The sequence below is a fragment of the Meles meles genome, chromosome 17, assembly GCF_922984935.1.
Source record: "Meles meles chromosome 17, mMelMel3.1 paternal haplotype, whole genome shotgun sequence".
In the NCBI taxonomy this organism is placed as follows: Eukaryota; Metazoa; Chordata; class Mammalia; order Carnivora; family Mustelidae; genus Meles; species Meles meles.
This window is the reverse complement of record NC_060082.1, coordinates 24,169,034-24,182,900: the sequence shown is the minus strand read 5'-3', so window position 1 is coordinate 24,182,900 and position 13,867 is coordinate 24,169,034. Positions and strand designations below refer to the sequence as shown.

Sequence of the window (13,867 nt, the reverse complement as noted above, 5' to 3'; positions counted from 1 at the left end):
ATGGTAATGATGTGTAATTTCCTTCTTATCTCTAAGGAAGTGTCCTTTAGATAGCTATTTGTCGGTTGGCCCCAGCATGATGAAACCATAAAAAATTTATCCATTGTGAAACCATAGGTAAGTTTCCATTTATATTTCATAAAGTTTTCTTGTTTCTCATTCTCACTCCCACCACTGAACCTATTTTTTGATTACTTCACATCTGGCCTTGAAATAGTCTTTTAAGACCTTGTTCCATTGCATTTGACTAATTTTGCACATTGTTGCCAAACTCCTATTCATACAAATGACTTTGATCACATCATTTCTCACTGAAACAACCTTGTGCCTCTCCCTGTTTTCTTTGTGGTCCAAGGACACAGTTGAAATTATGCAACTTAACATTGACAGGTCACCAATTTTGATACCAAATTACCAATGGGATTACTCAGGCTGCTCTTCTCAGGAGACTATGTCCTTTGCTATTTTATTACTTTTCCCTTTCTGGAAGCTCATTTTTGTCACTGTTTTAACCTGATGGAATTTGACTTAGAGTTAATGATCCCACTTCTTTTGTCAGTAAAGTATTGTTAGTGATCTCATGCTCTGAATTATCTTTTCCTTCACTGCCTGCTTATTTCTGTTTTATTTAGCTCACTAAATACTCACTGAGGTCTTAATGGGGGGGACTTTTTTTTCAGTTATTGGAATGAACAATAACAACAAGGCCCATTGTCTGGAAGTGATTGCATTTCTATGTAGCAACACACACAGATGATTTCAATAACACAGCAACTCTTCAACATCCAGGGACAATTATATTAAGCCAGTCCTCATAATTCTTCATTACCTGTGATTGGACAAGGAATGGCAGTGGCTGGGTAGGAGGCATTGAATGGAACACTGTTCCTTCTTGAGAGAATAAAGACAATAAAAAATGCTTTCTCTTCTCTCATATTCCTAATATTGCTTGAATTTCCTGGATAATTAGGAGGGCTAAGGAATAGGATTGAGGTTAAGGTCACTAGAATTCTTTGCAATTGTTGAGAAAGACCCACAACTGAAGGCATAGAATAATAATTTGAAGCCCAAGTTCTAGATGTAAGAAAGGTCAAATACTGGGATAGCCTTTAAAGAAATTAAAGATATTTAAATCTCTAAACATCTCCTCCTTTTTATTAATTTTCTTTACAGAATGTAGATGCAGATCACACATGAGTTTGAAACAAAGATTCTGTATTAGATTTAGACAGTGGAATCTAGTTAAAAAGAAAAATACCTACTGTGAAGGGGAAGAATGTTTTCATTTGGTTGTCAGTTTTTCTGGTTTTGTTTAATTTGTTTGCATTTGGCAAGAGAGGACTTTGTCAAAACTACTAAGCTAAAATAGAATTTGTCCTGGAAGTAATTAGCTATTCAGAAAACAACAACAACAACAACAATAACAACAAAACAAAGAAAAGAAAAAGGGAAAAAAAAAGAAGTTAGAACCTTACTTCATACTAATCAAAATAAAATACAAGATTGATGACCTAATGGCCAACTTATTATTTTCATTTGATTTTTTCAGTCACCTCAAATTTAGTTTTTCTCAACCAAGCAAACTTGTTCCCCACTCTGTGTTCTTATTCCTTGGATTATCTATCTAATATAAAAATACCTATGAGTTATCTTTACCCAGATTACCCTAACATCCTATTCATTGCCAGATCCTATTGTTCTTACTCATGAAATATCCATGAGTACATCCACTTCTCTATCACTCCCATCTTCTTCCAAGCTTCTCCCATTTCTCATCTGGACTTTTGATTAGTTGGATGAAACTATTCCATTCCTCTCCTTCCATTTTCTCCTTTATAGCCAGAGATCATTTTGAAATAGAAAACTAAACATATTTTCCCTTCCTTCACATTGTTAAGGAAAAATAATCAAAACCCAAATCTTCTTACACTCTATGTTAATTACTCTTGAATTAAAAAAAAAAGCAAAACCAAAATAGCAATAACAACAAAAACCTCCAAATCATCTTCTAGTCCAGAAATTCTTTCCACAAAGGTAAGAGAAAAAGATAGAACTTTTATCACTGAATAAGCATTAAAACAGAATGTGATACATTACAATCCAGTAAGACATCACAAAAATGGATCTCACCAATCTAGCCAAGCATATACAACCCGTTACCTGCATGTTCTCAAGTTAAGCAATGACTTGTCCTCAAGTAAGGACTTGACAGCACCATTTGTCACACACAGTTCTAACTTCACCTGGTGGTTGGGGTAACTATTTGTATTAACTAATTGGCTTTATCCAGAGGAAAATGAACTTCTTAGCTCTTTATTACAGAAAGTAGTTTTGCAACTTGGAATACTGAAGTTAGGCTACCATCATACTATAGAAACGGAGATAGGGTGATATCTCCCTTGATGTTTATATTTCAAAGAGATGACTCCCAGCTTAAGACAGTCCTGAGTCTGTCTATAAACTCACAAGAGGCTTACATAGTTTTCAAAAGGATTTATATCATTTTAGAGGAGGAAAGTACTTACAAACACACATTTCCTAAAGTAAATATTCAGCGAAAAGGGAGGGTGGAGAAATCTCTTCCCCTGTTTTCAGCTGGGAGAATTAAGCCTCTTATTTTCAATTAGTGTTTGTCTTTACAACACTGGAAACCTTTTAATGCTTTCCATTCTTCTTAGCATAAGGATCAGAATTCTTAAGAGGCTTATGGTGCTGCCTGGTCCCCTTATTTATCTCTGGAGCCTTATCTTTCCATGCTCTCCTCTCACACACTTTCAGCTCCATTGTTCTTACTTTACTGTATCAGAATGCACAGCAAACTGCTTTAGCACAAGACTGTTCTGCTTAACCATCCCCTTCACCCTTTAGACTGACTTGGTCAGACCTTCTATCTCTGTTCAAGCATTCCTTTCACTAATGGCTATCTCTTGCACTAGATTTTAAGTCACATGAACACAGGGGCTGGATTCTATTGTGCTCACTATTGGTTTATGTCAAGCTTAAAATATGTTTTCTTGTTGCTTGGTAAGCACCTTACTAATATTTTTAGAGGACTGAATTAAAAGAATAATATGAAAAAATAAATTAGTAAAAAAGTAAAAGAGAATGTAATTGAGTATTTATCAAATATATGAATGGAGGAAAGCTTCCTAAGATTAAAGAAAAATACTGTAGAACCAGTTTCTTTAAGAAAAAGAAGGAGGAATTTGATGTAAAGTTTCCATCTGTACACACACACACACACACACACACACACACACACACACACATATATAAATCAAAAGAAAGCACTGGGAAAATACAGCAATGGGTTAATTGATACATTAACATTTTTTTCAGAGGATATTTTGCAAAGAATTAAGTGAAAAACTCAGGAAAGATAAAATCCAAATAAATGCTAACCACAGAAAAAAATACATTGCCAATAACTGAGAAATGCACATTAAAATGAGATGCCATATTTAGCAGTGCTTCTTACAATCATACTGTTTAATATAGAAGGGGAGAATGTAAAATAGGAATTTTTTTACATTATGACTGGAAATGTAAATTTGTACAACACTTTGCAAAATGATTTGGCAATATTTATCAAGATTCTTGAAATGTCCATACTCTTTGAACAAGAAGTCCACTTTTGGGAATCTCCTGTGGAATGCAGTAAGCATTTAGCACTTAAATTATTCTTCACAGTTCATTTTCAACAGTGTAATGCTAGAGACAATGTAAATATGCAAAAGTGGAGGAATGGTTTACCTATTTATGAATATGTGTATTTATGGAATGCATTTCTCTGCAGGCACAAAATATGATCTCTTCAGGTAGTTTTTAACAACATGGGAAATGCGTTTGGTTTTTTTTTACTGCCAGGTTTAACATACAACACACACATATAATACATACATGTATAATACCTATACATATAAATACATACAAATATGTATATATAATACATGCATACATGTACAATGTTAAATTAACAAAAACAACATTGCGTTTATTTGCTGTGACCTATATTAAAAGTAAGTACATTATACATAAAAGACATTTTGCCTTAGGTGATCTTTAAAAAGCTCTTATTTAGGTATGATCAACTTAAGGAAAGTATGCAGTGAATGTTTTATTCCCAAGTAAAACAAAGATTGTTTACCTACCTTTTTGTTTATACATACTTCATTTGTATTGCAAATAAATGTGCCTCTCAAGGTATTGCTTGCTTTATGAACACTGATGTATTGTCACCTTTCCATAAAACTATATATAAACCTGTGTGTTGGAAATAGAGATCTGTAACTAAATTTTTTTACATACTAAAAATATTTTAAAAAACTGGCTCATTAATCAGTAGTTTTTAATTTTACTATTTATTCACAAAATAACTAAAAATAAGTTTCAAATCAGAAAGAAAATACATCTACACTAACTAAAAAGGGAGTGAATAGGAAACCATCAGAAAAATATTTGGAAAAAAGGCTGATGTAAGAGAATTGTGAACTTACTGAATTCAGCATTTTCTCTATTTACCATTAGTTTATAGCTTATTTGCTTTTGGTTCTGTTTTCCTGAAAAATCATTGACCAAGTCCCCAAAGACATTAGAGATTCGGTAAGTTACACATTACTTGGCTTGTTATACTGGTTTTAGAAATATTATTCCTCCCATATCCCTCCAAAAGCTGCAGGCCAAAACAAAACAAAACAAAACAAAAAGAAAGGAAAAAGCCCCACAGAAGTGAAAACAAAATTTAAAATTATTATACAATTACAAATTATATATAATATCCTTATATTATGGTTTTTTGTTGTTGTTGTTAATTGGTAACCAGAGGTGGGTTGTAATAGATTTAACTACTTGATTCTATTTGGTATCTATGATTTCCACATGCACTTCTTCATATGGTGTGGGAATTGCCTTTGTAATTTCTCCAGCAGTGGATAAGGTATGGGACTGTGGCTACTGAAGAACTTTCTTTGGTCTCATTATATCATGTTATTTTCTAATTAGAAAGAAAAATCAATCACTCACTGTATTATGATAGCAGCTTGCAGTAGAAGAATGCTTTTTGGAAAGTATTAGACATCACACACTTTGCCAGGATGCTGATTTGTAATATTTTGGTGACAACAGTGAGATAAAATATTAGAGTCTTTTTGTCAAGATTGTGCAACCTCTCACATCTCACCACCTAACAGTAATTAGATCATCTCGTTTTTTCTTAATAATTCTGAAGGGCATTTTTTGATTTAAAAAGTCTGATTTCCTTGGGGAAAAAAGATGCATATAATATAAAATATAAAATATATAAAATAGTAGATATTTAAAAGAATGTAGATAATTTAAAAGAATGTAGAATAAAAAGAATTTTTATTTAAAAGAATGTAGATAATTGGAAAACTGATTAACCTGCTTCATCAAGTAAATTACCTGCTCTTGTTAACAAATAAGTCTTCAAAAAATATGAATTTTTTAACTTCCCTTTTGAGTGATCTTATAATTTTCTCCTTTTTTTTTTTCTTTTTGCAAACTTCTCATCACTTTGATATTAGATGGGGCTAATTGTGGTAAACAAAATTGAGTTACTGTTATTTAATAAATTCTTTGTGCATACTGGACCAAATAGTCATTTTTCTTATAAGCCCACCATTTTTTTGGGGGGGAGGGGGAGGTACAGAGATTATGTTAGTCATAAACTTTGTAGGAGGAGACTATCCTCAGGGACCATGAAAAAGTACATCTTGACTGTTAATTAACACCAAGCTGCTTACTACAGGTGACACAGTTCGGGGGAGTGTTCTTCACATCATTATATTTCTCAAGAAATGGGATAGGATAATATTTGCTATGTTTTTGGTTAATTCTTACTCAAAATTATAGTACATACAAATACTATAAGAATTATGAAAACGGATTTTATGCTGTCATCTTTCTAAAACAGGAATGGTTTAGCTCTTTATGGAGACATCTGGAAAATGAAAAAAAACTCATGATTTTAATAATAAAACTATCAATAATTCTTAAAACAAATACAATGTAAGGATGAACACAGATCCTGAGAGAGTCGGGAGGTGTCATTTAGGATTAGAGTATGGTCTCTGTTTTCCACTGGCATAAAAATATTTATTTTTGTTCTCCTCCTCTTCTTCTTTTTTCTTTTTTTTGACTTAACTTTATTTGGGTTCAAGATAGGGATTGGAATTGGGTAGGCAACCATTCTGATGACCTGATATACAAGGATAGGAAGGACAGGAGTATTGTCAAGAGTTTGAGGTTCATTGTTATTTATAAATATTTCTGACATATCACAAAATCCCATTATTTTTAATATAGTGCCTAGATTCCTATTACATTCTGAACTTCTCAAAATATGTCTTGCATGTCGTGGTTAGTTACTGGTGTAATGATTCAAAAAGGACACCAACCAGGGAAGAAAGAGGGGTGAATTGTTCTCCTTATAATAGAAGGGAACATATCGGGATGGAGAGTGTGAGAGAAATATGTTCCAATGCCTGGACATATTCAGGTTCTTCAGAGAAGTGACCACCTTGCTTACTAAGTCGATATGATAGACTTTCTACCTAGCGTTAACTGTAGCCCATAGTGGATATTTTATAAATGAATGTAATTGGGAAAGGAAACTTGTTTTGTCATGATTCAGAGATAGCAAGAAGCTACAGGAAAGCACATAGAAGAAGAACCGTCCCAGATTAAGGATCAGACTTCATCCTAATGAAGCAGGTTCCCTATCACACCTACTGCAAAGGCTGGACATTTACCTTTTCTAGCTGATTTAGAAGTTGTCTCTCTAAGGAATAGAAGAAAGTAGGTTTAAAGGAACATTCACATTTTAATTTTATAGGATCCTACTTTATATATCCTTCGCATACAAAAACTGCTGTCACCACTCTCTAAATGAAATAACGAAATAGTCAAAGTTTATTAATAAACCCCCCTTTCCACCTAAGAGTCCCTCTCCTTTTAAAAACAGTCCTTCTGGAAGTTGAGGGAAATTGGAAGGGGAGGCGAACCATAAGAGACTATGGACTCGGAAAGACAACCTGAGGGTTTTGAAGGGGCGGGGGTGGGAGGTTGGGGGAACCAGGTGGTGGGTAATAGGGAGGGCACGCATTGCATGGAGCACTGGGTGTTGTGCAAAAACAATGAACACTGTTACGCTGAAAAAATAAATAAATTAATTAAATTAAAAATTTAAAAAATGAGAGGAAACAACAACAACAACAACAACAACAACAACAACAACAACAACAAACAGTCCTTCCGTCTTCAACACCCTGAAAATCCCCAGGCTACCTGCCACACACTGGCCCTCCTATTCCCTCTAGCTGTACTCTGTATACAATTTCCAATACCAGCTTCCCTTTTTGTTTTTCAAACCAAAACCAAAACAGTTCTTACTGCTCAGTGCTTTTGTGTTATAATCTGGTGAAAGTAACTTAACAGAGATTATGGACTTAAGATAGACTGAACGATCTTAGAGGGTATTTAAGCATGAGTTAATCCTCGTCAATCTCTAAGGAGTCAGGCACGGAAGAGGCAAGAACAAGGAACCTCTGAGCTTTACTTGCCTCCTGGACTCACCTACTCATTTTCTTCAGTGACTCCCCTGGAGACAGTGCTGTTAAAAACATGCCCTGTGAACAGAGACAGCATGTCCTGGCACCACTTCTGCAAATATCTGAAATCATGAATCATAAATACATGAATGTGAAGAATTTCTTGTATTTTGAAAAAAAAATACATAATTAGGAACATAATCTTCCTGTGTTGCATTCAAATTTTCCATGGGGTTTAGCTGAATTTACTTCATCTTTCTCCTTTCTACCATTGCTTTTTTTTTTTTTTTTTTTTTCCCTTTTACTGCCCCTGCAGTCTTTGGTTCAGAGAACAGAAGCCTCTACCTGAAGGAAACAGAGGTTCCCAAGATAACTAAGTATACAGGGAATAGAAGTGAGAAACCGAACAAGTTCAGTTTTTTGGTGTTTGCATATTTTGGAAGCCATACAAGTGATCTTGTGCCTATTTTTAAGCCTGTGTACATGGACACAGTAAAAGTGTGGTTTACATTTAACATCTTTTTTAAATTAAGTTTTTAATTTTAATTCCATGTAGTTAACCCACAGTGTTATATTAGTTTTAGTATGTTTAAAATCTTAAATGGTGTCGTATAAGTTAACACAATACATGACTTACTGGAGAAAGACTACAAGGCTAAAGTTATTTTCTTGATTTTGATAATAATTTATTAAAATAGTATTTCTAACAGAAATTATTCATATGCAATGTAAAAACCCATGTTTTTCTGACAGAGTGATCACAGAATATGCTATGTTTAAAATAACCAGTCTTCATTCTGTGTTTTTTCTTACACATGCTACTTGAAGTAAAACACTTAAGAGGAATCTAGACGATCTAAATGTTTGATTTTCGAAATGATTTTGCCAGAATCTTTGGGCTTAAATTTTTTTTCTCTCACTCCTGCTGAGAAAGTGCATACATTTTGAAATTTAGTCTATTTGAGCAATGCTTTTCTTCCCTTTAAGCTGATAATAAGCATATGGGAGTGGGATTGAATTTGAGACAAGCTGTTGATTTCTATTGAACACCCCCCAAAAATGAAAGGTCTCAAAAAAATTTTCTTTTTAACTAACTCTTCACTGATAGGCTAAAAATGTATTAGAAATTCAGTAAATTGATATAAAATCATCCTGATGTGGGACTTATAGGAAGAAAAGTGTGGTTGTGGTATATTTTATCATTGGGGTTGTGATTATTTTGCCTAGTTCTTAGAGTTATAGTTACAGTTTTCAAGGAAGAGAATTAAGAGTCAAATAGGGATACAGATATTCACAAAATGGTAGCAAGAATATTATTATCATACCTATTATGTCACCATTTTTCTGTGATCTTATGGTTTGGTATTTTTAGAACCATATCTTAGGAATAACACATATATCATTTTATATAATTAGATAGATATCCTTCTCTACCCCTAAGAAAGATTTTGAACATATAGAGAACATACATGAAAGATATGAACTGATTTTAAAGAACATAGTCATATGTTCTACTGGAGTAGAACCTGCATTTTATAAGATTCATAGCTGATTTGTCTTCATTTTAAAATTTGAGAAGCACTACCTTAAAACACTTTTTTCTGTGTTTACCCTATTGGAGTTTACTTCTAATCAGTTACTTTAGGAAATGATGACGTTTTAAAAAGATCTTATTAATTTATTTGAGAGAGAGAGAGAGCACAAATGGTGGAGAGGGAAAAGCAGGCTGCCCATCGAGCAGGGGGCCTGCAGTGGGACTCGATCCCAGGATTCTGGAATCATGACCTGAGCCAAAGGCAGCCGCTTAACTGACTGAGTCACCCGGGTGCCCCTGAAATGATTATTTTTTAATAATGGTGTTTGAAAGATAGGTGTATTGTTTTTGTGCAAATTATACATGCCTATTTAAGATACAAAAATAATGCTGGGAAATATAAATAAGGAAACTCACTCAAACACTCAGAAACGACATTAAAAAATAACATTATTAACATATGATAATTTCAGCTATCTCTGTATACAGATACAGAGGTAGCTGTAGATACGAAGATGGATGGATGGATGAATGGATAGAAAGATGGGGAAAGGATGAGACAGAATTTTACTGGAACGTAATTGTGCTGTATGGAAAACATTTAAAAATTAAGTTACTGAGTTAATTTTTCTAAATTCAGAATTATTCAGAATTGATTAAAAACAAATTTAAGTGAAGGGTATTGCTGAACCTGACTATATATATGTATTATATATATATTTATATTTATTTATAATTTATATTTATTTATTTAAATATATTTGTATATAAATATAAATATATTCATATAAATATATATTAAATATATATAATATATGTTAAATATATAATATATAATTATAAATACATAAATAAATATATACATAAATATATACATTATATTTATTTATTTTTTTTTACAAGAAGAAATATTCGGTGTTCCTGGGTGGCCCCATGGATTAAAGCCTCTGCCTTCCGCTCAGGTCATGAGCTCAGGGTCCTGGGATCGAGCCCCGCATCGGACTCTCTGCTCAACAGGGAGCCTGCTTCCTCCTCTCTCTCTGCCTGCCTCTCTGCCTACTTGTGATCTGTCAAATAAAATCTTTTAAAAAATTAAAAAAAGAAATGATATTAGATTTTAAGTCTTATAAAATGTGATGCTGTCATAGGACGGATGTGTTTCAAGTGTAGACATCTGTTATCTGTCAAATGAAGGATGAGGAAGTAAATATCATCGCACTGCCTCACACTTCCACCTCCCAATTATATTTCTTCAAAAACAATATTTGTTCTAATATTCACTCTAAAACCATAATTTCAATAATTGTTTGAGCTTATTTATTTAGGGTTGTACTTATCTGTAGTACTTATCATAGTATCTCCCCTCCTCACTTTCTATTGTGATTCATCTTTTTTTTTTTTTTTTAAAGATTCTTTTGTTTATTTTAGCGAGAGAGAGAGTGGCGGGGTGTGTGGTGGGAGGGAGACAGAGAGAGTCTTAGGCAAACTCCATGCTGAGCTGGGAGCCCCACACAGGGCTTGATCTCATGACCCTGAGATCATGACCTGAGCAGAACCCAAGTGCACCACCTAGGCACCTCTATTTTGATTCATCTCTTAAATGTAGGGATTTCATTAAATATTTTCAGTTTCTCTCCAGAAACTCTAAGGAATATTTGATTTCTATAACTTCTTGCATGCTTGAGGAGGTATGTTTTTTAATTTAATTTAAATTTTTTATTGAAAGACAAAATTGCATGAATATATAATTCTTTTATTGTTTAATATTGTAGATATCACTGTTTTCAGATATTATTTGCTTTAAGAAATACCAGATCACTGTAATTCAGGTATCCCCCTTGTAATTTACTGAATGTATGTGAAACCCTTTTTCTATGAAGTTTAATAACTTTACTAGAATATATCTTATTTGCTATCAGTTTTTTTAACATCCATAGAGTGCCATAATTTGCTGTAGATTTGAGTTTTATTTCAGTACAGTTTTCTTCAATAGTTTTAATTTTTTTGTTGTTGTTGTTTTGCTATCTCATTTTACTTGTTGTTTTTTTATGGAAGTCTCTCTCTATTCAGAGTTCTTTGTTTTTCTTCTGTTTCAAACCAGTAATAAAAGTAACACAGATTTTGTAACAAGTAAGTTAATCACTCTCTAGGTTTTGATATAGAGGTTTTGCCTTCTATACTCTCACTATCCTTTGGGAATTAAAAACCAGCATTCCTTTCCACAACCTAATGAGTATTCTGAACTGTGGCTACAGGGCAGAGGTGACTTGGAAAACACACAGAGTTATGGGAAGGTGTCCATCTGTTGATAATATAAATATCAAATTGTTGGCTGCTATCCCTAGAAGGTCCATATGTTCCAAAGCCAACATGTAGCTCATAAGCTTCCTCTCTTGGAAGATACATAGTTTGCTCTCTGATAAAGACAAATTGTATGATACAGGAGTGCACGTGACACGAGGGAAAAAAATAGATAAATTTACTTGATCAAAATTAAAAATCTTTGTGCTTCAAAAGACATCATCCATAAAATGAAAAGATAATCCTCAGAATGGAAGAAAACTTTTGAATCATGTATCAGATCCTGCAGATATTTGTATCTAAAATATGTACACAACTTTTCCAACTCAATAATCAAAAGACAAATAGCCCAGTTAAAAAAAAAATGGGCAAAGGATCTCAATAGATACTTTTCTGTAGGAGAAATACAATTGGCCAGTAAGCAAAAGCTGCTCAGCATCATTTGCTATCAAGGAAATGCAAATCAAAACAACAATGAGAACTTACTTTACTCTTACTAAGATGGTTATGCTGAAAGGGACAGTAACAAGTGTTGGTGAAGATGTGGAGAAGTTAGAACTCTTGTATACTACCTGTGGGCATATAAAATTGTGCAGCTGCTTTGGAAAACAGTCTAGCAATTTAATTTCTTGAAAGGCTAAGTATAGATTTACCATATGACCCAGCAGTTCCCCCTCCTTGGTATATACTCAAGACAAAAGGGAATGTTCATGTAAAAACTTGTACATGGGTGTTTATGGTAGCTTTATAATAACCCCCAAAGAGAAACAACCATATACCCATCAACAGATGAATGGATAAATGAAATATGATATATCCATACAAAGGAATATTACTCAGAAATAAAAAAGTATTAAGTTCTGATACAAGCTATAACATGGATGAACCTTGAAAACATTATGCCAAGTAAAAAGATCTCACATAATATGATGCCATTCATATGAAGTATTCAATAGGCAAATCTATAAAAACACAAAGTAGTTTAGTGGTTGCCAAGGGCTAGGGGGTGGATGGGATGGAGAGCCACTCTGCTAATGGGTGAATGAATACACAGTGTTTGGGGAAGGCTGAACATGTTCTAAAAATAGGTTTGGTGATGGTTGTATAGCTCTGTCAATATACTAAAAAACCATTGAATTGTACACTTTAAGTATGTAAAATTTATGCTATGTGAATTGTATGACAATAAACTCATTTTTAAAAGCCAGGTAGAGTGCAGTCTTCCAGGTTCATCTTTGGTCACTCATCATGCATTCTTATTGTGGACACTTTAGCCATCTCCCTAGCCTGACCTTGCTTTCCCAAGGTTACAAGCTCTGCTCATCTCCCTGGTACCATTTCTGTATCCCCATTGATTCTGTTCCCTCTTCCTTTCAGCCCAGATGATTCATTTCATGTTGGTAGTGATGATGGAGCTAAGTGGATAGAGGTGCTTTTATTCTTTTCTTGTTCTCTTTTTAGTTTTATAGGTGCTGTGTAATTATATCCTTCTTACCTCCCAAGGCCTTCTCTTTTGATTCCAAAAACCTCTTGTGAAAGTAAAAATCGAAATGGGCAATTTAAAAAAAATTTTTTTTTTTGAATTAGGACTGTGGGAAATATTGCATAATTCAAAGGAGTTGTAACTTTTGCAGATAACTTTGCATGCCTGGATAAAGTATAAACACATTTGAACCAAATTAGGTTTTCCAAACCTGCTCTCTTTTGAAAAGTCCACTGGTCTTATTTTTTTTTAATCTTTTCCTAATAATGAGGTTTATTTTTTTCTCTTTTCCAGAAAAACATTTCATAAACTAGTTTTAAACCCAATATTCTTATTTTTGTGAAGTCAGTTATTATTCCAAAGTTTTGTCTCAACTGCTCACGTCCTGAGAAAAATCACACTGTTTAGTCTCACAGGAGACATTATTTGTATTACAAAACAAATTTGATCACGCATAATGAGACAGGAAAGTGCCAAGTCTGCCAATGTTCCTTAATGCTGCTCAGGGCTTTCTTTTTCCAGTGAACTCTGTCTGAAAACAAATTAGGATGAAAAGCCTACTCAGTGAGAGTATGGAATCATATCAAAGAAAATGCCCAAGCCATTGGAGTATTTCTGACACCAGCAGTTCTTTTCCAGACCAGTGACATATTAGGCAAATTTATTTCCAACTGTACACCCAGAATTTCCCACATTGCCCTTTTCACCTTACCAATTGGAATCACATTTATATCAAAACCCTTCTGTAATTTTTGGAAGAGAATTATTAGAGTCTTAAATATATATAATTATGTATATGTGTATTATATAATATTATATAATATAAATATAATATATATGTATATAATTAAAAAATAAATGTTTTTTATTTTATTTTATTTTATTTATATATAATTATATAAAAATTATATACATGTATGTATATAATTTATATAAAATTATATACATGTATGTATATAATTTATATAAAATTATATACAT

The 13,867-nt window shown here is 33.2% G+C and overlaps 1 protein-coding gene across 5 annotated transcripts in view; it reads left to right on the top strand.

Moving 5' to 3' along the window:
* KCNT2 (potassium sodium-activated channel subfamily T member 2) overlaps nucleotides 1-13,867 on the top strand; it is a 344,600-nt gene that overhangs the window by 37,721 nt on the left and 293,012 nt on the right. The gene's annotated exons all lie outside the window — the stretch shown is intronic.